The sequence below is a fragment of the Copadichromis virginalis genome, linkage group LG2 (genome assembly GCF_057382275.1).
Source record: "Copadichromis virginalis isolate Kocher_CV1m ecotype Utaka linkage group LG2, C_Virginalis_male_GT1.1, whole genome shotgun sequence".
In the NCBI taxonomy this organism is placed as follows: domain Eukaryota; kingdom Metazoa; phylum Chordata; class Actinopteri; order Cichliformes; family Cichlidae; genus Copadichromis; species Copadichromis virginalis.
Genome location: NC_140619.1, coordinates 20,728,646 through 20,755,541, shown reverse-complemented (window position 1 = coordinate 20,755,541; position 26,896 = coordinate 20,728,646). Strand labels below are relative to the sequence as shown.

The 26,896-nt window shown below is 39.2% G+C and overlaps 1 protein-coding gene and 1 long non-coding RNA gene across 4 annotated transcripts in view; one reads left to right on the top strand and one right to left on the bottom strand.

The window, feature by feature from the left end:
- il1rapl2 (interleukin 1 receptor accessory protein-like 2) overlaps positions 1–26,896 on the bottom strand; it is a 487,862-nt gene that overhangs the window by 348,136 nt on the left and 112,830 nt on the right. The gene's annotated exons all lie outside the window — the stretch shown is intronic.
- On the top strand, positions 5,260–6,206 carry LOC146717212 (uncharacterized). The gene is made up of 2 exons (XR_014921883.1): positions 5,260–5,370; positions 5,949–6,206. It is a non-coding gene; the product is annotated as an uncharacterized LOC146717212 (long non-coding RNA).

Here is a 26,896-nt window from a genome sequence, read left to right as displayed (position 1 = left end):
TGGGCTGCCCACATTCATGTCCAGACCAAAAAAGCTATGCAGCGCCTGTATCACCTACGACAACTGAGGAAGTTCAGGGTCTCTCCAAAGATCCTCAGGATTTTCTATACAGGCGCTGTGGAGAGCATCCTCACACAGAACATGACATCGTGGTTTGGGAACAGCTGTGTGAAGGACCAAAAAGCTCTCCAGAGAGTGATCCGTACAGCAGAACGCTGCTGCAGGATTGCTCTCCCCCCGCTTCACCTACACCAGGAGATGCCGGACTAGAGCAGCGCAGATACTGAAGGACCCGTCCCATCCTGGCAACAAACTGTTCCAACTTCTGCAATCTGGTAGAAGGTTCCGCATCATCCGGGCAAGGACAGAGAGACTCAAGAGGAGCTTCTATCCCCAAGCCATCCGTGCCCTAAACACACACACCCGCCCGCTCACATCATCTATAATTGACTGAGACAGGACTCTCTTCCAGACACTCTAAACCAAGGCACAATGTACATTCCAAATTCCTTTAATTTTAAATATGTTTATATTGTCCATTCTGTAAAATAGTCAGATGTATATTCATATTAATGTACAGAATTCACCTGCTTGCTGCTACTACTGCACATTCACCCATTGTGTGTGTGTGTGTGTGTGTGTGTGTGTGTGTGTGTGTGTGTATTTCTTCCTCTACCCCCCCGCCTCCCCCATTTTTGCACATGAGCGAGGAGCTACATTTCACTGTGTGTTATACTTGTATAACTATGCATGTGACAAATAAAGAACCTTGAACCTTGATCTACATCCCTACCCTCACCTATGGCCACAAGCTGTGGGTAGTGACCGAAAGAACGAGATCACGAATACAAGCGACAGAAATGAGCTTCCTCCCTTAGAGATAGGGTGAGAAGTTCAGCCATCCGGGAGGGGCTCAGAGTAGAGCCGCTGCTCCTCCACATCGAAAGGAGCCAGTTGAGGTGGTTCGGGCATCTGACATGGATGCCTCCTGGGTGAGGTGTTCTGGGCATGTCCCACCGGGAGGAGGCCCCGGGGCAGACCCAGGACACGCTGGAGAGATTATATCTCTCGGCTGGCCTGGGAATGCCTTGGTGTTCCCCCGGATAAGCTGGAGGAGGTGGCTGGGGAGAGGGAGGTCTGGGCTTCTCTGCTTAGGCTGCTGCCCCCGCGACCCGGCCCCGGATAAGAGGAAGAAGATGGATGGATGGAAAAAATCTCCTAAAACACTCTTGGTTTAAAAAAAAATAAAAAATAAAAAAATCTAAACCAGCTTTCATGATAACTTCATGATAACGCAGCTAAATAGAAGGAATACTTGGGCCACTGATTTGGGGCACTCTTCCAACCAGAAAACTTGCTAGTTGTATTGATTTAGTGATACAGACAGTGTTGGGAAGGTTACTTTTAAAATGTATTCCACTACAGATTACAGATTACATGCCCCAAAATGTATTTTTTAACTTATTCTGTTACATTACTCAATGAGTAACATATTCCGAATACTTTGGATTACTTGATATATTTTCATGCTATTTACAACTACATGAATGTACTATTGCAGTGTGATTTATTACTATTACTGAAGGCTACTCACCACCACACTAACATTAGCCGACATTAGCTGAGGTTCATAGACTGCAGACTGTTAGACTTGATGGCTAGCATTAACAACCCGCTAGCTGCAAATAACCATGTGCAGCTCTGAAAGCAATACCAACTAGATTTTTAAATCTTAATATAAATGAGTAACAGTGGGGTGGACATTAGGTAAGGCTGCACTTTTGGCAGTGATCTCATATAGAAAACTATTTCTCAACTCTGAGTTGTTGAGGACATTACTATCTTAATGCCGTACTGCAACTGCAAATTTTCCTTCTGGTTATCCTGCTCAGTGCATCTCAATGTAAATTCAACTAAATCCATTGAAAGCTCTTTTCCTAATTAATGGGTCAAGGAGTTCGTGCGGCTCACAGTCGCTTGATTTGACTGCTCACATTCCCTCGCTCCTGTATTTTGCAACAGTGAGCTTGAAACAAAGACCCACAACCCAGATTTCCTTCTGGTCCCACCCTGTGGACCCCATTTAACAAATCCACAAAACTTATTTGCTTTCATTGTGAAAGGTAATAAGGTCCTACTGGCAACAACTGGTCTCAAAGGAAAAATGTATTCCCAAACTGGTTGCGAATGGTTGTCAGAGGCTGCTGAGAGTAGCTGTGAAATCACCTCCTAAAGCCTGATGCGTGCAGGCCTAAACACCTGTTGGTGACCGATGGGCGAGTGGCCTCCGTTTGGTCTCTTCTCATATGTCAATCAGCAATATCTTTCACTGTTGTCTTTCACTTTAATCACTCAGGACAAGGTTGAGAAAAGTTTGACAGGTTGCCCACCCACATTATATTCCTTGTGGTTATTTCCCCCATCACCAGTTGTAGTTGCTGATTGCCACTGCCTTTCTATCATCTCTGGCCACCACACCACTTTCTGTGTTGATGCCCCTTAAATCACACACATCTGTGTTAATTCCTGGTGAGAATATTGTCAAGTCAATTTGGACAGGCCATGACGATACGACTGAGGAGAAACACAAAATACAGGAATTAAGCAAGACTTTCTGAGCGTGTGTATTTTAAGCCCCTCATTCTGGTCCCATCTATGGGTCAGTAGTTATTAACCCCCAGACATTCACCTTGACTCACTCCCTCTCGCAGACAAAGAAACACTGGCACACCCACACACACGGAAAAAGAAGTGACCCATTCGTATGCGTGCACACACGCTCACCTCCTCTACAAACGCTCTCAGACACACACACACCATATTTATCAGTCCACTGTGACCCAGGCCTCCACTTGAATTGGCACGAAGTGCTAATCCTAATATTGGATTATCAGACAGTCAGAGATTATCCCCTCATTTTAAGATTAGCAGCTTAGTTCAGATTAGTCCATTTAAAGTGACACTTAAAGGTTATCACATCATTGCCGAGGGAAAATTATTCTGTCTGTGATGTTTCTGTACGGTCCATTTCAAAGGAACAGGGAAGACACGCACATAGTGGGGATGGATTAAGAGCATAATTAAATCTAATTGGGCAAAATCGTCTCTTAATACTTGAAGAACGACAAGATAAAAGTGAAGAGTTTCTAAAGTGGAGAGTCACTTTATGAGATATGAGCTGGAGAAAAGTTTGTAGAGTTGGACAATTAAAAAGAAAAAGGGATTTTCAATTGATTTGTTTGTGTGCGTGGATATGAGACGATTTGATGCAGTTCATAGTTGTTATCATGAAGCTAATCAGCTAATCTGCTGAAAGAGACAGTAAGAGCCTGACGATGTTAATGTCTATGGACTATTGAGTGTCTTTATGTGGCATTTTTTCCCTTTTCCCTCCTTTTCATTTATTCTGTACCACCTATTATCCCCTTTCCTCTTCTCTTTAGTTGTTTGTCATTTATCTCAAATGAGCATTTATGTAGTCTTCTTCCTGATTTGTCACTTTTCCAACCCTTTCTCTCTCCTTTGGCAGATCGATACAGGCTAATTGCTACGGAGCATCGGAGACTTCTGTCTTCTTTTCCCTGGAGTCCCTAATTAAGACCATCAAACTTGCTCCTCCTACTTTGTGTGTGTGTGCGCGCGCGCATGTGTATGTATACACCCTTTGTTGTTTTTTTTGTTGTGGGTTTTTTAGGGGTTTTTTTGGACCAGAAATGCATCCATTTAATCACAACAGGCTGAAGTTTTCTCTTCTTAAAGGATAAACATGTTCAGTGTCTTTTCTTATTTAGCTTTTGCTCATAATCTTGTATGTATCGCACCACAGTTTCCCCCTGTTCCTACTATTGGTCTTCTTTTGCCTGACCATCACCCATAAACATGCAACTAAAAAAAAAAAGTTTAAGAATAAGTTAGAAAAACTGCTCCAGTGTGTGTGTGTTGGGACAAAGGGAGAGTCAGAAGATGCAGAATTTTAGTACTTACTGTACCTCCTAAGTACACCCATTTAGCATTTTATTGCCAAAAAATGTCCCAGTTATAAATGAATAGCAAAATCATCGACTGGGTGAAGTCTTGTTTATTTTATATTTTACTATGTGTCCGGGAAAATGGGTCATCCCCTATTACTGCTATTTTTTTACTTATGTATGGAGTTAGTCTCTAAATAAATTATGTAGAGACTAACTCCATACCACATTTGGTATTTTGAATTAAAAGTTCATTCACACTGACATAAAGAGCTCTACAATGATGGAGTATCCACAACAGTCAATGATTTTATGAAAGCTCTCACACCTGCTGGACAGCATCTCGGATAGGTTAAAAAAAACATCACCATCACCAAGAGTAATGTGAATTATAGCTAGCAACCAGCTGAAGGTTATTTTTAGGCTCTGGATTAAATGTTGGCTGGTTGACATGTGTGTTGAATTGCCAGGCAACTGTGGAAGAAAGTATTTCTGTACAAGTTAAAAATTTTCACAAAACAATGGATCAAGTGTGATAATCACAGTCAAATCCTGAAATCACCACTTCTGATAACTGCACAGTTTGCTGTGTTTGTTTTGAGACATCACAACCCTTTCAAAATTATATATATGGTTTATATACGGTACATAAGTCTTCTAATTTTCTCACCAGATAATTAGAGAGACAAGCCAGAAAGTCACTATTAATGAATGTACAGAAGTTGTAAATCAATATAAGTAAATAAGTAGGATAAAATAAAAACTTTCATGGGAGTCAAATTGGTTTCAGTTACTGAAAAGGATTTGAGTGCTTAGACTATATGCAGTTTTTGTTGGGGAGACACTCTGGTCCTTTCTTCAACTTGCCGCTGTATTCCTTGGTATTTTTCACTGTCTGTGTTCAATAAGAACAAACTCAAGAAGTCAGATGAGAAAGGTCAGACTAGTAGGAGCTGACATTAAAGGTTACAGTGTTACAGTTACACACATAATCATTTTTTGCAACTGTGGTGAGCACTTGTTGAACATAGGGATGGATTTGTTGCTACAGCAAAAGACCATATCCACACAGCAAATTCAAAAGTGTTAAATGTTTTGGTGTTAGTAGTCTTCTTGCAAAAGTAGAGTTAATTTTACTCTAAGTAGAGTCACATTCTTTTAATGTAACTCTGAGGTGTAAAATGATAGTAGTTAAAACCGAGTGTTAAAAATGTCAAATCTGGAGGTGTTACAATGGAAACATTAACTCTTGACCTCTTAACTCTGAACTCCTAGAGGGGCTAAGACACCAATAGAGTAAATTCACAGACTCCGCCCCCAGCACCATAGGCTCCAATCGAAGCTGAAGTGAAGCCGTTTCAGAACATTTTGCTCTACATATTTGAGTTGTTTGCCATGCTTGGTAAGTCATTTTTTCAAAGATTGTTTCAATTATTATTATGAGCTTTTACTTCTGTGGCTCTTTGGAGTTGAGACAAAGCTGTGTGAAAGGCATTAGCCATGTTGCTCCGTGATAGCATAATATTCTGTTTTAGCTAGCTGAAAGGTATTGTTTGTGGGCAAATACCACAGCCTTGAAAAAAAGCTTGCATGTGAATTTTCAGTCAAATTTTTGGTCAAATACACCTAAAACAATGTCTAGAATGTGAAATGTTGGTATAATGGTGCTACTTGAAGCCTGAAAATGATCTCCCATTAAAAAACAAACGAGCAAACAGCAGTAGCAGATGTCCTGACTGGGTTCTACGTTAGCATTTAGATCCCTCCAGAGTTTTGTGCACATGGTTTAAGTAAAAATGAAAAAGGTTGAGGTTTTACGTTCAGTATTACCTGTTGTCTGTGTCCTTGTCTTTTGGGAAAATACTTTACACAAGTAATGGCTCAAAAATGTTTCCTTTTTTTTTACTGTGCTGCAATTGATTACCAGATTATTTGTGCAATTAATTAGTGTCAACTAATTTTTATTCGATCTCCGCACAGGATATGCTTGTGAAGATGGAATATGGGGGAGAGCAGAAGTGCGTTGAAGTTCCACAAAGTGATGAATGAAGGACATGCATATTGTATTGAAGAAATAAGTGATGAGAATGCTGTTATTTGCATTTACCAGCTCACCTATGTCAGACCTTTTGATAAACAAAATTCTAATGAAAGTGAGAACATGTACACTGTTACATCTTTCAGAAAATGTTTTGAAATTGTGGTGCACAGTTCAGAATAAATGTTTTTCAAAAACCATTGCATCTTTTTAGTAAATGTTTATTTCCAAAAGAAATTTCTAGAAGTTCAGAACAGGAAAATTCCAACTTTTTAGAATTAATTAGAAGATAACTCTTACGTAGTTAAACTAAAATACTCTTTGAGAGTTAATATATAAACTCTTAACACCTAGTTAGCATTAGTAAGTGTTAAATTATCAACTCCAGACAGATTTGGTGTTTAACACTAAATCAGAGTTAACGTACCAACTCTCCAAAAAGAGTTAAATTAACACTCTAATACTTTAATAGTGTTGAAATCAAATCTGACAGTGTTAATTTGGACATGCTGGATTTGCTGTGCAGTTCAGCCAAAGGAAGGCCACTGGGATGTGGAAGGGTGAAAGCATAGCTGATACATGTTGTGATTTAATCATGTCCACGTGACTCACAATCTTAACTGGAATGGAAAAGCTCTTTATTGTTATTGTACATGTATAATGAAATTATGGGTCCTGCACACCAGCTGTGCACGAGTAAAAAAAATATAAATAGCAAATACATCAGCAATAAATAGCAAGCAAAAGAAATATATACATACTAGTGGAATATATTCAAAACAACAGAACACACTGGAGAGCAAAGTGCTTGGAAGCAGTGCAAAAGGACTTGGTCTCAATATAAAGCCTGTATGTGTGTGGCCTGACTGATGAAGGTACTCACATGCTGGCTCAAATTGGTGAGGTGGGTGGGCACGAGTGGAGTGGGTCGTGAAGGGCGATGATGGTATTCTAGAGACAAATATAAGGCCATCTTTCTGACAGCCAATGGTAAATTGGGTCATACAACAGGAAAATGATTATAACTCTAACCCTTTACAACGATGTGACTGATAAAACCATACAGAAAGCAATTAATTCAAGCTCTTGCTGCTAAAGGCGGTTCCACAAGCTACTGAATCATGGTATGAACTAGAGATGGCACGATACCACTTTTTTTATGTCCGATACCGATACCGATATCATAAATTTGGATATCTGCCGATACCGATATGAATCCGATATAGTGTTTTTTAATCAACAAAACTGTTTTTTAAATATCTTGCTGCATTTTGTATAAGTTCATACTCAAGTTTAAAACAACAACTACACTAAAGCTATTCTGTTATACCTGTATGCAAAAAAAAATATTTCATAGTTCAGCAATACTGATCAATCTAATAAACTTTAACCTACACCATCCTCCCTATTCTGGTATTTTAAAGAGTACTTAGCGTAAATATTAAGCAACCCAACTAATAGGGTTCCAACTCCCAGCAACAACAAAAATAAATAAATAAATAATAGGGAACCACATCTCACGCTCCACCTCATGATGCTTAATCGACGTAATCAACCTTAATTTGATGCAGTGTGAAAAAAAAATGCACAGAAATCAATTATTTTTCAAGAAATATTAAATAGATTCAACATCTTTCTTCAACAAAATTGCAGACTGCACAGATGGTACCTTCCCAAAGGAAAAAGTACTATAGCTTACTAGGGTATATATATTAGACTTAATAGTTACTATATACAGTAATGGACTTCTATACATTTTGCATCAAATTAAAACTTTGGCTGTCAGATAATTATTTATTAAAAGCTAGACATTTTAAATGAGAATAAGAAAGAAAAGTATGTCTTTGTGCCCCCTTTTCCCTGTTAATGCCCTATCGGCCCCCCTGGCTAAACTTTGCTAGATCCGCCCCTGCACAGTTACCAGCGTCAGCTACGTAGAAAAAGATCCTCGAGTAGAAAGTAATAATAAATAAATTCTAACAACAGCTGATCAAGCTTAAACATGCTGCTGTTGTTCAGCCGCTGGTTTCCTCTTTCTGGTGCAACGTGGGCCAAAAGCAAACTAGAGACACGGACTTGCGACAGAAAAGCCGATCAGCTGATCGTTAAGCAGTTTCATGATTGAAGTAGCAGCAAGAAGAGGCAGTCGCTCCATATATCGCTTGTTAAGCTTAACGCAGGAATGCTTTACAAACATTCAGAGATGGACTTACACACTTGCTTTACTTCTCTCGGGATAACTTTGTCGGAGATGAAATGCCAGGTTGCTAGCGAAGCTCCAAATGCTATCCAGACCACCGACAGGTCCCGCATGCCACAGCCGCTCTATCACGTGATGCATACTGCTCCGACGTGCTAACGTTCTGAGGTGAGTTACGGTGTGTTGCAAGTTTTGTGAGGTGCTTTCGTGATATTTAATGGATCGGATTACATTTTTTATTTTTCTCCGATATCCGATCCAGTAATTTAGGTCAGTATCGGACCGATACCAATACGTAATATCGGATCGGTCCATCTCTAGTATGAACAAGACAAAAGTCTTTCTTTCAAGGATCCAAACATAACCTTCAGTCACAATCTGCGACCTCTTGTTGTTCTCCCCAATCCTCCACTCTGTTCAGGTAGAAAACTAAGAGATAACCGACTGGAACATTAACAAGTCATCCATGTCAAGAGCTCAAGTCACTGCTAGGATGTCATCTGTTAAAACCATCAAAGCTTTTGACACATTTCATAAGGAGCAGTATTATTAGTGGTGTCAGTACAGCCTAAATGTCCAATTATTCACCAGTAGCCCGAGGAAACACTTACTAATGCTCGTGTATCAGGAATCCAAACTGTAGCTGATGCCCACAGTTTCTGAATATTCCCTCACTTCTTACATTCATCGAACACAGAGTTTGTGTGTGTCTGTCAGCAGTGGAGTGTTTAGGCCTTTCATTTTTTAACTCCACTAAATTGTATTGGAAAAATAATTAAATAGTTTCCAAAGAGCTTTTTTTAAAGACCTTTAAAATAATTAGTCTCTTTTTCACTCACCGTGCTTAGCTTATGAGTCACTCATTTGATCCAATTTTACCTTTGATTGTTGTTTTTTTCCCTCCCAATCAAATTAGCTTAGAGGATTTACTCATTCAGTATTTGAGACCCAATGCTGCTAAAACCTAATATCTTTTTGTTTATTCTAATGTAGTGTTTGTAGATAATATAAAAGTTAAAGAGTGTTTCCAAACACTTAGACTTTTAATCTGTCTGGATCTGAGTGTACAAACACAAAGTGACATCGAGCAAAGGCAGAGGTCAGCAAAGAAGCTGACAGAAGGTGGAGATGACTGAGCAAAGGGATGAAGAAGAGCGAGAGATGAAGGAGGAGCGAGGAGTGAGTGGAGATATAAACCAGCAGCAGCTGTTTCCAGCCCATTAAAATGTAATTAAGGAGAACCTCATTACTGAGAAAGACAGAGAGAGCGATGGGGAGATCGAGAAATAAACTGTTTTCTGCTGTCTACTTTATCACTCATCTGGACAGAAAACCATCAGTTTATTTCTCGTAAACACTTTGAAAGGCAGGGGAAAAAAAGAAATCCCAAGTGCTGTCTGGTTCTGTGATGCTAATTAGATTTGAGCAGATCGTTTGGCAGAAAAGACATAATGTTCTGAATCCAGTTTGGCACTTGAAAAGATTAATAATCCTCCTTCCCAGTCAATCAGTCTTTTTCAAAAGTGTGGGATTTTGTTTTCCTTTTCATCTGCCAAACAGCACCCGCTCAGACATGAAAACAGCAGGGGCAGACTTGGAGTTAGTTAGTTTCACTCAATCGGAATTTGTCACTTTACTCAATAAAAGAGGTTGTGACTCATATGTAGATGACTGTTGACTGATAGTGAATGGGACTGGGTTGGTGTTTGTAAGTGTCCTCGTATAAGCTTTGCATTAACCATTTATATTTTGCTCTTATCTTATTTTTTTCTGATACCTGACCAGGCAGCAGTACTGGGAGCGAAAAGGTGACAAGAACTTATTTGCTTTTCATTGCATGAATATTCTTTATACTTGATAAAGTTATTTTGTTTTACTATTTGTAACTTGTTCTAACTGTGGGGTTTCAGTTTTTGTTAAATTTCCTTTGAAAACAAACAAAAAGGGTTCAAGCCAATGGAACTTGGTGTTTTTAAGGACACCGTAAATGCTTTGTAATATTGCAGAGTAGAAGTAGGAGGCACTTTATGAAACTCTAACATCTTTAGAAAAAGGATGCTCCTACCACCGATTCTATGCATCCATCTTTATTCTTCTCATTATCAAGTACTACCTACAATTGAGCAATTGTTTCTAGAGATGGCACGATACCACTTTTTTATGTCCGATACCGATACCGATATCATAAATTTGGATATCTGCCGATACCGATATGAATCCGATATAGTGTTTTTTAATCAACAAAACTGTTTTTTTAAATATCTTGCTGCATTTTGTATAAGTTCATACTCAAGTTTAAAACAACAACTACACTAAAGCTATTCTGTTATACCTGTATGCAAAAAAAAATATTTCATAGTTCAGCAATACTGATCAATCTAATAAACTTAAACCTACACCATCCTCCCTATTCTGGTATTTTAAAGAGTACTTAGCATAAATATTAAGCAACCTAACTAATAGGGTTCCAACTCCCAGCAACAACAAAAATAAATAAATAAAAAATAGGGAACCACCCCTCACGTGCCACCTCATGATGCTTACTCGATGTAATCAACCTTAATTTGATGCAGTGTGAAAAAAAATGCACAGAAATCAATTATTTTTCAAGAAATATTAAATAGATTCAACATCTTTCTTCAACAAAATTGCAGACTGTACAGATGGTACCTTCCCAAAGGAAAAAGTATTATAGCTTACTAGGGTATATATATTAGACTTAATAGTTACTATATACAGTAATGGACTTCTATTCCTTTTGCATCAAATTAAAACTTTGGGTGTCAGATAATTATTTATTAAAAGCTAGACATTTTAAATGAGAATAAGAAAGAAAAGTATGTCTTTGTGCCCCCTTTTCCCTGTTAATGCCCTATCGGCCCCCCTGGCTAAACTTTGCTAGATCCGCCCCTGCACAGTTACCAGCGTCAGCTACGTAGAAAAAGATCCTCGAGTAGAAAGTAATATTAAATAAATTCTAACAACAGCTGATCAAGCTTAAACGTGCTGCTGTTGTTCAGCCGCTGGTTTCCTCTTTCTGGTGCAAAGTGGGCCAAAAGCAAACTAGAGACACGGACTCGCGACAGAAAAGCCGATCAGCTGATCGTTAAGCAGTTTCATGATTGAAGTAGCAGCAGGAGAGGCAGTCGCTTGTTAAGCTTAACGCAGGAATGCTTTACAAACATTCAGAGATGGACTTACACACTTGCTTTACTTCTCTCGGGATAACTTTGTCGGAGATGAAATGCCGGGTTGCTAGCGAAGCTCCACATGCTATCCAGACCACCGACAGGTCCCGCATGCCACAGCCGCTCTATCACGTGATGCATACTGCTCCGACGTGCTAACGTTCTGAGGTGAGTTACGGCGTGTTGCAAGTTTTGTGAGGTGCTTTCGTGATATTTAATGGATCGGATTACATTTTTTATTTTTCTCCGATATCCGATCCAGTAATTTAGGTCAGTATCGGACCGATACCGATACGTAATATCGGATCGGTCCATCTCTAATTGTTTCACTAAGTGTTCAAACACTATTTTCTTGGTATCTAGGTTATAGTGTAGAACTTAAATCAAACTATAAAGCAGTGATTTGGAAATCTCATAATCCATTTTTCCATAGAACATAGTAAACATATCAGATGTTATAACTAAACAATTCTACTATTTAAAATATTACCTGAATTTAAATATTGAAGGACAATAATATGTGCATTGAAGGACATGTCCTGGTCAAAAATGACTCCAAGGTTCCTCACAGTGTTACTGGAGGCCAAGGCAATGCCATCCAGAGTGAGAATCTGGTTAGATACCATATTTCTAAGATTTGTAGCACTGAGTACAATAACCTCAGTTTGATCTGAATTTAGAAGCAGAAAGTTAGCGGCCATCCAGGTCTTTATGTCTTTAAGACATTCCTGCAGTTTAACTAATTGGTGTGTGTTATCTGGCTTCATGGACAGATAGAGCTGGGTGTCATCTGCATATCAGTGAAAAAATGCTGAGGTTCAGTATATAGTTAAGATCTTTCATAGGGCCTTTCTCATTTAGAGAGCTACAATTTAAGAACAAGTCTGACTTCAGGGACATTTTGAGATTCGTGTCCCAGTAAATGCAAGGAACCTGCAATGAAACATATTCAGGCAACATACAGACATCGCTCTGTCTCTAGCTTTCTCTTGACGGGTAATGGGCTATCAAATACAACCAGAAAATTCTCAGTACACCATCCCTCATGGATGGAATAGACCATTCTATCAGGATAAAAACGTTTCATCATAGGATAAAGCTCATCGTAACAATTTTATTTGGATTTGCAGTGACCCTTATGTCTAAGGTAACAAGTGGATAAAAACCATGCAAGCAAAACCCTCCACACATGATACAAGAGCTACTAGATCCTGACTGCAGGGTTCAGGAGTTCAAAATCATCAAGTTACTATGTAGCAAATGCACACAGGTGGAAATATATCAAACAAAAAATGAAAACACACACACAGACAGGGACATACAAACACAGACTTAGTGCTCTTATACAATCAAGATGAGTGGGGGATGATGCTGTAGGCAGGACTCAGAAAAACTGGAAAGTGTGTGTGTGTGTGTGTGTGTGTGTGTGTGTGTGTGTGTGTGTGTGTGTGTGTGTGCGCGCGCATCTGTCTAATAACTAGGGCAGAGCAGTCTTGGGGATATTAGTGTTTTTTAATTGAAAAATGGTCAGAAGGGAAAAGCAAGACAGAGCATTTGCACACACCCACACACAAAGTACACAAAGGGGTAAACACTATTTATCCAGATATACAATTCAAATCAGGACATATATTAGATGTATTAACTGCAAGTATTAGGAGACAGAACAATTACACACATTGCACATGGCTACTGATAACATACTGAATCACAATGAAACTAAGTTCATGCCTCAGTTTTAATTTACTTTATCGATTGGCTGACAGTTTAGAGTCCTTGACAATGCATCTATCCTTCTGTTCATATGCATTCAAGAGGCTGACTTTACCATGTGCTGTGTTGCCTAAACTACATGAATGTCAATTATGCTTTAGTTGCCAGGCGTGGACACTGTAAAGAAAACAAAGAAAATATCTTAAGATTATTTGCTTTGCTGATTTGTTAACAAAGACACAGACACATGCTGCGAAGTGAAAGCAGTGCAGAAGCAGCAGCCCCTCTGTCAGTGTCAACACAATATGCATTCAGGAGCAGTATCGCTGCATAGGTCACCTGTGTTTTGGCAGCACTTAGATACCAAAACAAAATAATTAAAAGTGTATGCCTACAATGGAAGAAAATAGACTGGAGTGCTCTTGGATATGTTTATCCACATAAAGCAAGAGTGAAATATAAAACCGTCATGAGCACAAACACCACCTGTTTATACAAGCTGTTATGTTCAGTATATGATCTGAACAACATTACATTTATCACAAAATTTCATAAGCTAGTGGGAATATTACTGTATATCAATGTAATTTTCAGGACAAGGTTTCAACCTATGGTAAAACGTGAAGGTTTACTACGATTGTTCTTCTAAAGTTGTTGCACTTGTAAAGCTAGCATTTGTTGGTTTGCAGCAACCACAGGTTCGACATATGCCCACCTTAAATTTAAAAAAAGCTAAAGCTTGATCACCCCTATTATTTCCCACCTATGTGTCTATTCTATTCCATTGTTAATCTTACTATATTGATTTGTATGAATAAATGTCTTTATGTACTCGATTTCCTCTTTAACTCAATCTCAAATTAAATATCCTAGACTTATAGATGTTGTGAAGATCTCTCTCAATTAAGTACTAAGAAGTCAGCTGTTACCGCTGGTAAATTGGATCATTAGTCAAGATGTGAATCCAACTGGATACAATGTAAATCAAAATGTGTTATTAACCATAGAAATCACTACATGTACGATGTCCCTTAAATGTTCCTATCTCTCTTTTTAAAATGACAGCTTACACATGTACGTTTTTGGTGGTTATCACCGGCAACACCAGCATCGTGGCTCTGGTGGGGTCTTGCCAGTATAATATGTTCTATCAACATCATTTTGTGCGCATCTTTCATTTCTACATGGGAAATAGGAATGTGCGTTTTCTACTTTTCTCGTAAAGTGCAAGGTATCTAGCTAAAAATGGCCTCACCGACTGTTTGCCGATGAGTGTGTGATGCCCAAGGAGGAAAGAAGTGGTTCAAAGAGCATGTGAAGCCTTGATTAAAGAAGTGTGTAATCAGAACTGAAGACCAGCAACAGTCTGATGCTGCCTGACACAAAGAAGGAGAAAATAGCCAGGAAACAGCTTAATAAACACACACACACAGTGAAGCATAGCCACCTCAGAGCATCACCTCATAGCAATAATTCTTATAAACCTCTACTTGAGCGATCGTAGAAGATTTAACTGTGTAGTCATCAAAGTGTTTCCTCCTTTAACAGGACTGGACTGGTTGGACAACCAAAAGCCAAAATACAGACACCATATGCAAGTTTCAGCAGAAACATGGCTGCCTAGTCTTCTAATGATGCGAGTTTATTCCACTGTGTTTCCATATATAATAGAAGAGCAAAACAACTAAAAGATATTCAGCTCCGTGTGACCCATGGACCTTTAGGTCTTAAGAAGATAATGCTTCATCATCAAACAGATTGTTTTAAAACATTAACCAGAAAAAAAAGTAAAAACATATTAACAGAGGCTGACAGAGAGTCCTTACTGTTGTGTCACTGTCATGATATATTGCTGTGACATGTTCAACCACCAACTTGAAATGGACTAAAGGTTACTTACAAAGGTTTTTAAATATAAATGAATCTATCAGGCTTCTTGTTTGCTACACAAAACCAGGAGAACTTGATGAACTGAAAAACAAAACAGAATAACTGACCAATCTAATGGTAAGAAATCACTTTGAAAAACAATCCAAATTGATCACAAACTAATAATGACGTTCACTGTCTGTACATGCACATTTTACTTTATTAGTATTCCAAAGCTTGAGGTGAACATATTTAAAAATTCTGTTTGCAAGTTCAAACCTTCCAGCCTGATTTTACAGTCACAGTTTAAGTGTTAGCTAAAGTTCCCTTTTAGCCGTTGTTGCTAGCATTTCTCCCAAGATTGTTAATGAAGCTTTTCAACATAAACAGTGTTGGGGAGTAACGGAATACATGTACCGCCGTTACGTATTTAAAATACAAAATATGAGTAACTGTATTCCGTTACAGTTACCGTTTAAAAAGGTGGTATTCAGAATACAGTTACTTTGTTGAAATAAATGGATTACACTGCGGTACTTTCCTGTTTCATTTTGTCGCGGGTCAGGACTGTTTGGGTTTTGTTTGACAGCTACGTTCTGTTGTTCCAGGCGGCAGCGTTACGGTTGCCATGGTTACAGGGCGACGCTCTCTCTCTCTCTCTCTCTCTGTGTTTCCTGGGTGAGAGAGCGCCTTTTCGTTGTTGTTGTTGTTGTTGTGCTAAGCTAACAGGCAGAATGCTACAAGCATAGCTCTAAAGAATGTAGCATCATGGGCAGTGTAGTCCGTGCTGCAGGGAGAATGGACTGCCATACACGTTATGTGTCTGTGAGCGCGAGGAGGGAGAAAAAGGGGAGTGGAAAGGTACGAGTTGTCATCGAGGAAAAACGGCAGCTGGAAGCATGTAAATATAATAATAACCACTGCAGCCAAGAAGAGTGCCTGACGAGCCCAGTTGTAAGTAAGCTATTAAGACTCAACTGTACACCGTGTTCGTGTTTTCCTCCGAAAACAATAAGTTCCATTGGAGCAGCCTTTCAACGCCTCTCTCTGTCTCTCGCAAGAAAAGTTGACCCACACAACAAAGTAAAGCTATTTTTCGGCTACAAGCCGACAGGGACCCCGCCGTATTAGTCAGAGGTCCCTTTACTACAGTTCGGAGTCGCGGACCTTCAGTAATAGTAATAAATCACACAGCAACAGTACATTCACGTTGTTGTAAAAAGCATGATAATATTAAGTAATCCAAAGTATTCAGAATACGTTACTGTCATTGAGTAACGTAACGGAATACGTTACAGAATACATTTTGGGGCATGTATTCTGTATTCTGTAATGGAATACATTTTAAAAGTAACCTTCCCAACACTGAACATAAACATGTAAATTTATCGCAAAGTCGATATTTTGATTAAATGTTGATTTCCAAGAGGCAACGGTGAGGTAGCAACTATTTTGTTAGCTTTCAAGCTGTTGAAGCCCAGATGAATGAATGGCAGAGGAATTATCATTTTTACTCCAAAGTAATTTTTTTTTTATCTTGTAATACGATTATCAAATGAGACAAGATGACCCCAACTATGTTTAAAAAATTTCTCCAGTGCTTCTAAAATATGATGCCATTTCAGTGTGACCGAGTCAGCATGTGCAAAATAAGCTCACCCAAGAGGGATACAAAACAGCAATACGAGCTGACATAAACCCCTCTCCCATTCTAGCAAAGTGTGTTCATTCTCAATCTGTACTCGTGTAGCCATAAGGTTTAAACACAGCACGTACAACAATGCTTAGATAGCTTAAAATAGTTTCTGTTCGGTGCCACGTACACAGACTGATGCTGAGTCATCCTTGCATACACTCTAAAGGTAAGGAACACTGGTGAGTCACACTAGCAAGTGGCCTCTGTGGGACCATAGCACAGACCCCTTTAGATTCCATCTTACAAAAAGATCCTTCACAGTGCATTCGCTTGTGCAACATGGAAGAAAACCTGGGGCTAGAAAACTGTTTTGGCGCTCATATGCCAGATGGGCAACTTTTATTCAGGTAAGCCTGAGAAATTTTTAAGTTAGATATCCAGTCCTTCTCAACACATGCTTGCTCTGGAACACCGCTACATCCGTAGAAGGACAGTTTTCAGAAGCTGACGAGCTGGAAATGAGCATGGCCACTGGACGAAGCTGAGCTTGAACTGAGGGACCAGTGTAACGTGAATGTTGACATTTTTTTGAGCTGAAGAGGTTGAAAATTAAAAAAAATGCCCCAGTGTTCATTACAACCAAAATAATGTTAGCATTATCCTTTTGATACAACTTTCACTCAGTGCTTACCTAAAATTAGAGCACAATTCATTATTTTCTTGTAAATGTGAGGAGTGTGTAAACAACAAAAATGTAAATGTAACAACAAAACTTAACCATTTCAAACATCACCACTTCAAGGGGATATCTCTAATTTCGTCATTTTTGTTGCCAAAATAACAATTTTGAAAGGCAGAGAAAAATAGTGTCCTGCTAATATTTAAAACTGATCAGTAAACGTCTAAACTGCATAGAAACTTTTTGTTTGTTTGTCATTTATCCGACTTGTTTGACGGGTTCAAAGAGATGCTGATGTTAATGAAATCTTGAACTTTGACAGTATCCTGTTAGCTTTGAATGTTGTGCAAATATTATTACCACACCCTTATCCCTGTTATTGTAGGTTTTCATGAAGTTTGATCCACCTAGTTTAGTTTAGCTAGCCAAGTGCATCAAGGTTTGCCCAGTGCATGTGCTAAATTCAAAATTCCAACCTTCATTGTACATGCAAGCTAGAAAGCAACCTAACAATGATGATGATGCCTTTATGGATCATAAAGACAGGCCTGTGTATCCATTTGCACATGAGATGGTAATTGTCGTAAAGAAGTAATAATTCGCATCATAATTTTGAATCCACAAAACCATCAAAACTCTAAAACGACAGTGACAGGAAACAGAGACAGAAATATTTGTTTCTTTTTTTGTTTCATGTGATCAACTTTACACTGTCATTCATGCCACTGTGTTGTGATGTTGAGGGTGTAACACTGGTTATTTGAGACTCACGTGAGAAGAACAAACATGAGGATTTATTTTGCTCCTCACCAGTGTTGGGTAAGTTACTTTAAATTAGTAACTTAGTTAATTCAATTCAATTCAATTCAATTTTATTTATATAGCGCCAAATCACAACATAAGTCGCCTCAAGGCGCTTCATAGATACAGAGAAAAAAACCCAACAATCATATGACCCCTTATGAGCAAGCACTTTGGCAACAGTGGGAAGGAAAAACTCCCTTTTAACAGGAAGAAACCTCCGGCAGAACCAGGCTCAGGGAGGGGCGGCCATCTGCTGCGACCGGTTGGGGTGAGTTACATTACTAGTTACTTCTATCAAAAGTAACTCAGTTACTTCAAGTTACTCATTACTTTCAGAGTAACTAGTTACGAGGGAAAGTAACTTTGGTTTTACTCAGAATTCTCTTGTTAATGTGTTGCTTCCGTAACTGGATATCCAGCAAGAGTGCCAGTCTTCTAACTTGCTTACTTGCCACAAGTGCACTGTGCCACCTATAGAAAGGAAAAAATAATGTGCACATTTCCACGAGAGAAATCCCACACCTGATTCTATCCTAGCCTGCTTTTTACATCCAACACAAAAACTGCAGTCGTGGTGCTTTCGATTGTACTCAGAACTCGGAAATTCTGCCTTCTGAATAGGAAGATGTAGGTAACACCAGACTGCAGATGAGCTGCTTACAGGGCTGGACTGGGACAAAAAAACTCGTCCCGGGCATTTTGACTGGAGACCGGCCCACCATTATAGGAAAAATCATAAAGCCTTTGAATGAAAATAAACGCTGTTGTGACAGTGATGTACACTGTTCTGATGGTATATATGTATCAATCTATCAATTGTTTGTTGTAAGACTCAGATAATTATTTTTTTAAAAGTGAGACATTTTAAATGAGAATAACAAAGTATTTCCTTGTGCCCCCCTCTCCCTTTTAATGCCCTACATGGACCCCTGGCAACACTTTGCTAGACCGGCCCCTGCACAGTTACCAGCTGTCAGCTACTTAGAAAAGGATCCTGGTGTTATTTATCTCTCAGAAACAGTTCATAACTTCCCTTCAACTCATTCATGTCACCTAAAAGGTAAACCTGTTTCTCCATCACAGCTCTGATGATTCAGTAAGGACATCTCCTGGTTTCATCTTCATGCTTCCATCTCACCACATAACCAAACCGACATCATGACCAGCAGGTTTACAGCTGTGGCTCCAGCAAACATCAGCTGATACTAGAAATTAATATTAAATAAATTCTAACAACAGCTGATCAAGCTTAAACGTGCTGCTGTTGTTTAGGGCGACATCCGCTGGTTTCCTATTTCTGGCGCAAAGTTGGCGATAAATAAACAAGAGAGAAAAGCCAATCAGCTGATCATTGATCAGTTTCATGATTGAAGTAGAAACAGGAGAGGGAGGAGAGGATGAGAGGAGAAGAGGCAGCTGACAGCGTAAAGACGCAGAAAAACTCCAGCTTTGTGTCTTTTTCATTGTAGCTGAAGTCCGGGACAAACTGTGTTTCTTTTCACCTCAAAACGAAACCCGTAATATTTTCTCTGAATACGAGACGATTCCGTTTTTTATGGGACGGTTGGCAACTCTAATAATTAACCTTATGAACAAAATAAAGTTCAATATCAGTAACATAGCACCACCCAGTTGTATAGAAACTCCTTCATGCTAGCTAGCATGCAGTACGAAAATGTCAGCACAACGAAAATAAACTCCAACTAAACTTGGTTTATATCTGACCCAGATGGACTGCAGGTTATAACTTCTTACCTGAAGTTCAGTTCACCTGACACTCTCGGACCAGCGGCCGCTTCGGGTCTCTCCTCCTGCCTCCCTTTTCCTTCATCCACCTGCTGGCTTCCACCACTTGCTAATGTTATTGAATCTGTGGAAGCTCCGCGATAGCCACCACACGAAGCAACGAATAACGAGCCTATCTAAATCCCAGTAACGAGTAACGCGTTCCCGGTTTTGGCATAATAACTAGTTACCGTGCTCGTTACCACAATAATAATGTAGTTACTGTAACGCGTTACTTAATAACGCGTTAGTCCCAACACTGATCCTCACTACCTTTAGCTGTCAGCTGTTTGAATATGTGGCCTACGATGTTTTGAGCTGGCTGTATTGTAGGCCCAATTATACTTGACAAAGCTCTGAGAGGCATTTATTTTGCATTGCCATGCCACTACATAGTATAGGTTCTGATCCTTCATGTGACTCTCTTTTCCCAGTGTGGTCATCAGTGAAACTGAACGTGACACAGCTCAATCCAAAGTCCAAAGAAATGTGATTTACAGCAATGCCAATAATAATAATGGCTTTTCAGTAGCAAAGGCAGGAGTACAGCTGTTCTGTTATAGTATGACAAAAACTAAACAGAGACATCCTGTTACTTGGGTATTAAAATGTGTCACCGTAAAATGTTTAAAACCCTGTGGCACCTGGGTTCTAGGCAATATCTGATAATGGTCTCCTTTAACTGTATATCTGGGAATGTGTGTCTTAAAATGTTTTTTAACCCTCAGTCTGGACCCAGTGGTGAATGTGCTTAGCTTGGGTTTCTCAGAAATAATCAGCGCTCCAGCTCTACAAGCTAAACTTTTCAGATACATTTTTTGTTTAGATATTTCAAAGCTGCCATATGCAGACAGAGTTTTATACAAAACTATTTTTAGTCTATTACACAATGATGAGATTTCATAACAACCAAGTATGGAGGAGTGAAGAGTCTCACTTCCAGTTGCTCAAGCTGAATTTAGCTCTTAAACTTGACTCTTATACCTACCCCAAGAATAGTTCCCTCCATATAAGCCATAAACACTCTCTAAAGTGAATACCAAACACTCTACTGATGCCTCTTAGGATTTTTTTCCCCATGCAAAATGATTTTTCAGTGGCTGTTTCTGGAGCAACTGTGATTCCTGAGAAGTTATCGTCTATTGACCTGAGTCCTCAGCAAACAGATGGGTACATGTTGGCTGCTGTTTTCTGTTCCCAGGCCCTAGATGTAATGTTACATCTGTATGAAAGTCCCAAATCAAAAACCTGTCACACTCTGCTCTCTGTTAAATATGATCGCCACCTCTCTCAACCCACCAACCTCTCCAGTCTCACTTTCCCCAAGGCCATTGGCATCTCAATAGCAGCCCTATAATACGGGGATGTTCAGAGGAAGAAAAAAGAATTTGTTTGTGCACACGTGTGAGTGTGTATGTCAATGTGAACATATGTGTGCATGCAGAAAGATTGCAAGAGAACCACAGAGAAAAAGATTGCAATGTGTTTGGAGACACTAAAATCACATTTCAGCTAATAGTTTTTCAATCTTTCTTTCTCCGGCACCAGTTCAGTCCACTCAATGTGTATCTGCACACACACATGCAATATAGCAGTCCATGCATCTATGTGAATGTGTATTCCACTACAGTGAACATGATAGCTTTTGCTGATATCTCTATTACGTTTCCAATCTCCAACTGTTGTCAGCTGTGAAAAGTTATCTGTTCCTCCGTCCCCACTTTTCTGGGTCCAGTGTGTATCTTCTTCACACACATAGGCATCTGTACAAATAAGACTATATACACCAAGATCTTGACTACGGTTTGCATGTAAGGACATTTTTAGTTCTTTCTGGAGCTAATCAGGCACACATTTGGCTACATGTAACAACATGATCCTTTACATAATTCAAAGATGCTGTAAATGTACACAGTCTAAATCTTGAAAGAACAGTTGGTGGTGTGGGGCGTCCTAAATGCGCAAGTTTAATTTTAAACAATTGCTTTTTAAGTTAATCTGAACTTTGCCTTAAAGTTTTGTTCCAAGCAGAATTGGCAAGAAGATATAGACTCAGCAGGTGGAACTGGAAATACCGTGGGTGGTAAAAGCTGGTGGTTCTAACTTGGCTAACAGGCAAACATTGTTCTATAAGTAGAAAATCTGACTTCCTTTTAATAACTTCTACCCTTGTTTTTGCAGAATTCCTACCAGTAATCACATGACCTAGACTTGAGCCATGAATGTGGTGACTTTCGAAAACTGGACTCTAAATTCAGTACCAGCAGCTTGTGACTTTACTTGGAGCTTACCATTCACTCAGCCAAGGAAAAGTACAGATTGTACTCGGGTCTTTGAATTTTGGTTATGTTTCAATTTTGGTGAATTACTGAAGAATAAATCCAAATGGACACAGAAAGGGAAACAGTTTAATTTTTTTTAACGCAACTGGACCCATGCACACTAATATTATGCTAGAGATTGTGAAATTGTTTGGAGAGGAACATTTTGCACAAACAGACATTCGACTTAACCTGTGGCTTGTTATGTGACTTGTATTTTGATTGAGGACTTAAAGCTAAGATTTGAGGCTTCTTGGAGATTTTGTGTAACTGTCAGTGGATTTATGGTGCATGTGTCCCCTTATGTTTAGGTGCAAAAAGAACTGTGGTTCGCTTTTTTTCTGGTAGGATGAAAACAGTGTACTATGCAAATGAAAACACCCTGCTTGCCAGGCAAAGCATGCTTTCAAGATACAGCGCTGTTATCGTTCATTTTTACACATTATGGTATAAAATGTCACATGTTATTGCATCTTAGTGACAAAGAAAAATAAGCTTGTTTTCTTGTGTTTAACAATGCAGACTCCCAGACTGTTAAGTTAAAATGACCAGCTTTAGCAAATAAATGAGCATGTTTCCAGCTAAGTACAAAAATTAGGCATTAAAGCTGATTTGGATTATGTGAATACTTTTGGGAATGTTTTTAAGCTTAAACGTTTTAGGACACTTTTACTGACCAGTGTTTGTGGTGTTGGTCCTTTTGGTATTCATTAGCAGGTATTTATTTCTATGCATTGCACCCATATGGATGCATGTGCTAACAGAACCTCCCAACATTATCAAGCAAACACTGGGGACTTGTTTGGGAAGTTTTTGGAAAACTATAAAACAGCACAGGTTAAAAAAAAAATTCACATTTTGAGCTTTAGCTAAACAGGTTGAGAGTATTTCATTTATGTGAGCTTTGAAAAGGGACAAACTTAAGAGATTTGTACTTAAATTACTTAGATATTTAAAAGCTGGGTTGAAATAAAGTACACAGATCTATTTGATTGAATTTGTGATTAAATGAAGTGCTTTTACCTTAATAGAACTTTTTCCTTGACTCACCCAAACCTGCATTACCAATCCATTCATTAGTCTACAAAGGGGACAATAATTATTAAACCATTTTCAGGAGCCAGCACATTGCTGCATATATCACACAGCTTTTTCATCACTTTCTAGGCAACAACAATTACTGTCTGTGTTCCAATCTAAAAGCATTTCTGAGATACTTATACCTTCCACTCTGACTTTAAAAGACCATAATATAGCCTCATTAACAGTCAGGGTCTTTAGGCTAAGGAGGCTGTAATAGACAGTGACGGTATATATTACTGGTCTGCTGCTTTTCATTATGCAGCTAATGATTCCCTGTCAAGTTCTATTGAAAATGAACGAGGGGCAAAGAAAGAGAGTGGGAGGGCAGAGACGGGAAGACACAAAGGAGAGACAGAGAAAGAGGGTGCGAGAAGAAGATAACATCAAAAACATGAGCAAAAGTATTCAGCGCCCTTACAATCCAAGACTCACATCTATTTGGAAAAATGTTGAAATTAAAAGCAATATTGTCAGTTGTACCTGCATGCTTGGTTGTTTGCCAAAACATGAAGCAAAGATGCTTTGAGTCGAGTTGGATTCTTTTCATCTTTCCTGGACAAAATTAGAGAAGTGGTGATGTTTCAAAAATGTCATTCAGCTTTTATAAACAGAGATAAGTGCCATTAGGTATCAATGTGCGCAGCAAAAAAGAAAAACTATTGCAAAGCGTTATCAACATAAATGCTAGAGGACGACCCACAAACAGCCTGATGCTCCTTTCACCATAGTTGTTAACCTTATCAACAAGGTTAAAGTCCATGGGATCAAAGCCAACTCTGAACCAAGATTAAGAAGAAAGGTTCAAATAGTGGAAAGAGCAAATAAAAGGATACAGGCTCACTTCCGAGATGAAGGTGTAACTGTGTCCTGGTTAATCCATACAACTTTTCTGAATTAAAGAACCCAAAAGACCAGCATTTTCTTTTCCAAATTTGAATTTGAATTTCAAACAGAATGTTTCATTTTGTTGCCGATGAGTTTCAGTCAAAAGCTGCACAAGCTCAACAAAATCCTTATTTCACATTTCTAGGCATCTATAACCAACACTAAAGTCTCTCAGGGTCTCTGGTAACTTGCATTAGTAATTTGGATTTGGTTTTTGCATTGCATTTTCTTCCGTTTGGAACATAACCTGGGAGTTCATATCCAGATTTCTGTCGAAGAAGGCATAAGCATTTTACACATTATTTTGGCTGTGTGCAAGAAACTTCACTCCCATGACAGTGGCATAACGAGCACAGAAAATTTGCATGCAGTCCTGTGGCAACTACAACCCAAGTTCTCAAAAAGCTGGGATCCTGTATAAAATGCAAATAAAAACAAAATGGAATGATTTGCAAATTTCATAAACCCACACAAAATAATTTGGTGTGAACACAATTCACTGTAACCTCCACAAATGCATGAAGAAGAAGCCATGAGCATGATCCAAAAACATTTCTGTCTTCTCTGGGCCAAAGGAAAACTGTTCTATGGTCAGATGAATCAAAATTTGACATTCTTTTTTGGAAAACATGGACACCACATCCCCCAAACTTAAGGGAAGATCCAGCTTGTTATCAGCGCTCAGTTCAAAAACCTCCACCTCTGACGGTACGGGGGCTGATTAGTGCCTACAGAACTGGCAGTTTGCACATCTGGAAAAGCACTGAATGCTGAAAGATATGTGTCGCTTTTAGAGCGACATATTTTTCTGTCCTCCCATGCCTTTTTCAGGGAAGGCTTTGCATATTTCAGAAAGATGAGGCTAAAACTCATACTGCATGTATTAAAACGGTTGAGTCCGGGTGCTTAACTGGCCTGCCTTTTATGGACGGTAGTGAAAAGAAGACGGTAAACATGGGTCTATCCCAACTTCTCTGAGACAAGTTGCTGCCATCAAATTCAAAATTACCTTTCTTTTTCTTAAAAAGCTGCATTTTCACAGTTTAAACATTTGATATGTTTTCTATTTTCCACTGTGAATAAAATATGGATTTTTTTAATTGGCAAATTTTTGCTTTCTGTTTATATTTAAACAGAAATATGTTTATACCCATCCATTCATTTGCTTCCACTTATCCTTTTCAGGGTCGCGGAGGTTGCTGGAGCCTATCCCAGCTGGCATAGGGCGAGAGGCAGGGTACACCCTGGACAGGCCGCCAGTCTGTCGCAGGGCTAACACACAGAGACAGACAACCATTTGCGCTCACATTCACACCTATGGACAATTTAGATGAATCAATTAACCTAACCCAACAAACTGCATGTGTTTGGACGCTGGGAGGAAGCTGAAGTACCCGGAGAGAACCCACGCAAAGCGGGAGAACGTGCAAACTCCACACAGAAATACCTCGGCCTGATGGTGCAATTGCGGCAACTGCAGTGCTAACCAGACAGTGCTAACCACCATGCCGGTGGTTATATTTAAACATATTTGCTAAGTGTCCCATGTTTTTAATTGATGTTGCATTTAAGATACTGACACAACAAATGACATATCTGACTACCTGAAACATTTAAAAATTGTACATAATGGGTATCAAGTGCATTCATGATAAAGTGCAATAATAAAGTAAAGTGATAACTTAGAGTGAGAACGTTTCCCTTTTTTACAGTTCACTGCGAAAAAGAATTTGTAAAGGTATAAGAGTAGTTTACTCTTTTATATAATAATCCAGTAACAGCCATAGGCATTGCATTGGAACCAAATGGCTCTGCAATACAGCCTAACCAGCACTATCTACAGCTCTGCTTTGGTGTTAAGAGGGAGAGTATATCATTCAGTCTAATTAGAATGCCAATAGCAGGCTTCTCCAAGTGAATATACTTGATACACATGCTAACACACACATGCATTAATGCACACATAAGACCCACATTATTCACTGGTAATTACAATGTCAATACAGAGCTACACAGCAGTGTGGCCTCACACTACAGCCATCATTTAAACAGGGACTTTTACGCTATCCTTTAATTGCCCTTCATTCAAATGCTTTAGCACTTACTTTCACACACACAGTCCCACTTGTGCATTCGTCCATTCAGACTCCCTATGGAGTCAATCTGCCATACTCTTGCCACCCTCGTACTGTGTTTTTGAAACACACCAGCACACACACATGTACATATAGGCTTGCACGCAAGGTCACAGGCTTTGTTGAGAGTTCATTATTACCTCACATCGTTCTCTGTCTCGTCCTTGGAGACTCTCACATTGAAAAGTCATTTACTCGACCGTTTAACTACAGCTCTTACTCTGATCTTTATTCACGCTTTCTTGCTGGTTGCTGCTCTCTCCCTGCCTTCTGTTTATCATCTTCATTTTTCCTTATCCTTTGCTTTTTGATGGCATTTACCATGCTGGCTCTAATGTGCCATCTGACTTCACTCTCTGGACAGTCTATTACAGTAATCACTTCTCTGCGATTTAACCCATTAAAGAAACACGAGGACAATGAAATTAGCAATGGAATTGAGACAAATTGGACTAAAACCATGTCTCAGCTGTTTGGAGGTAAAATACGTCCGCACAATTACGCTCAGCCATTGTTGTGAGTGCGCGCGCCAAGGGGCTTCGAGACATTTATACAGCCGTATTTCGCACATGACTATGAAAGGCGGAATAAT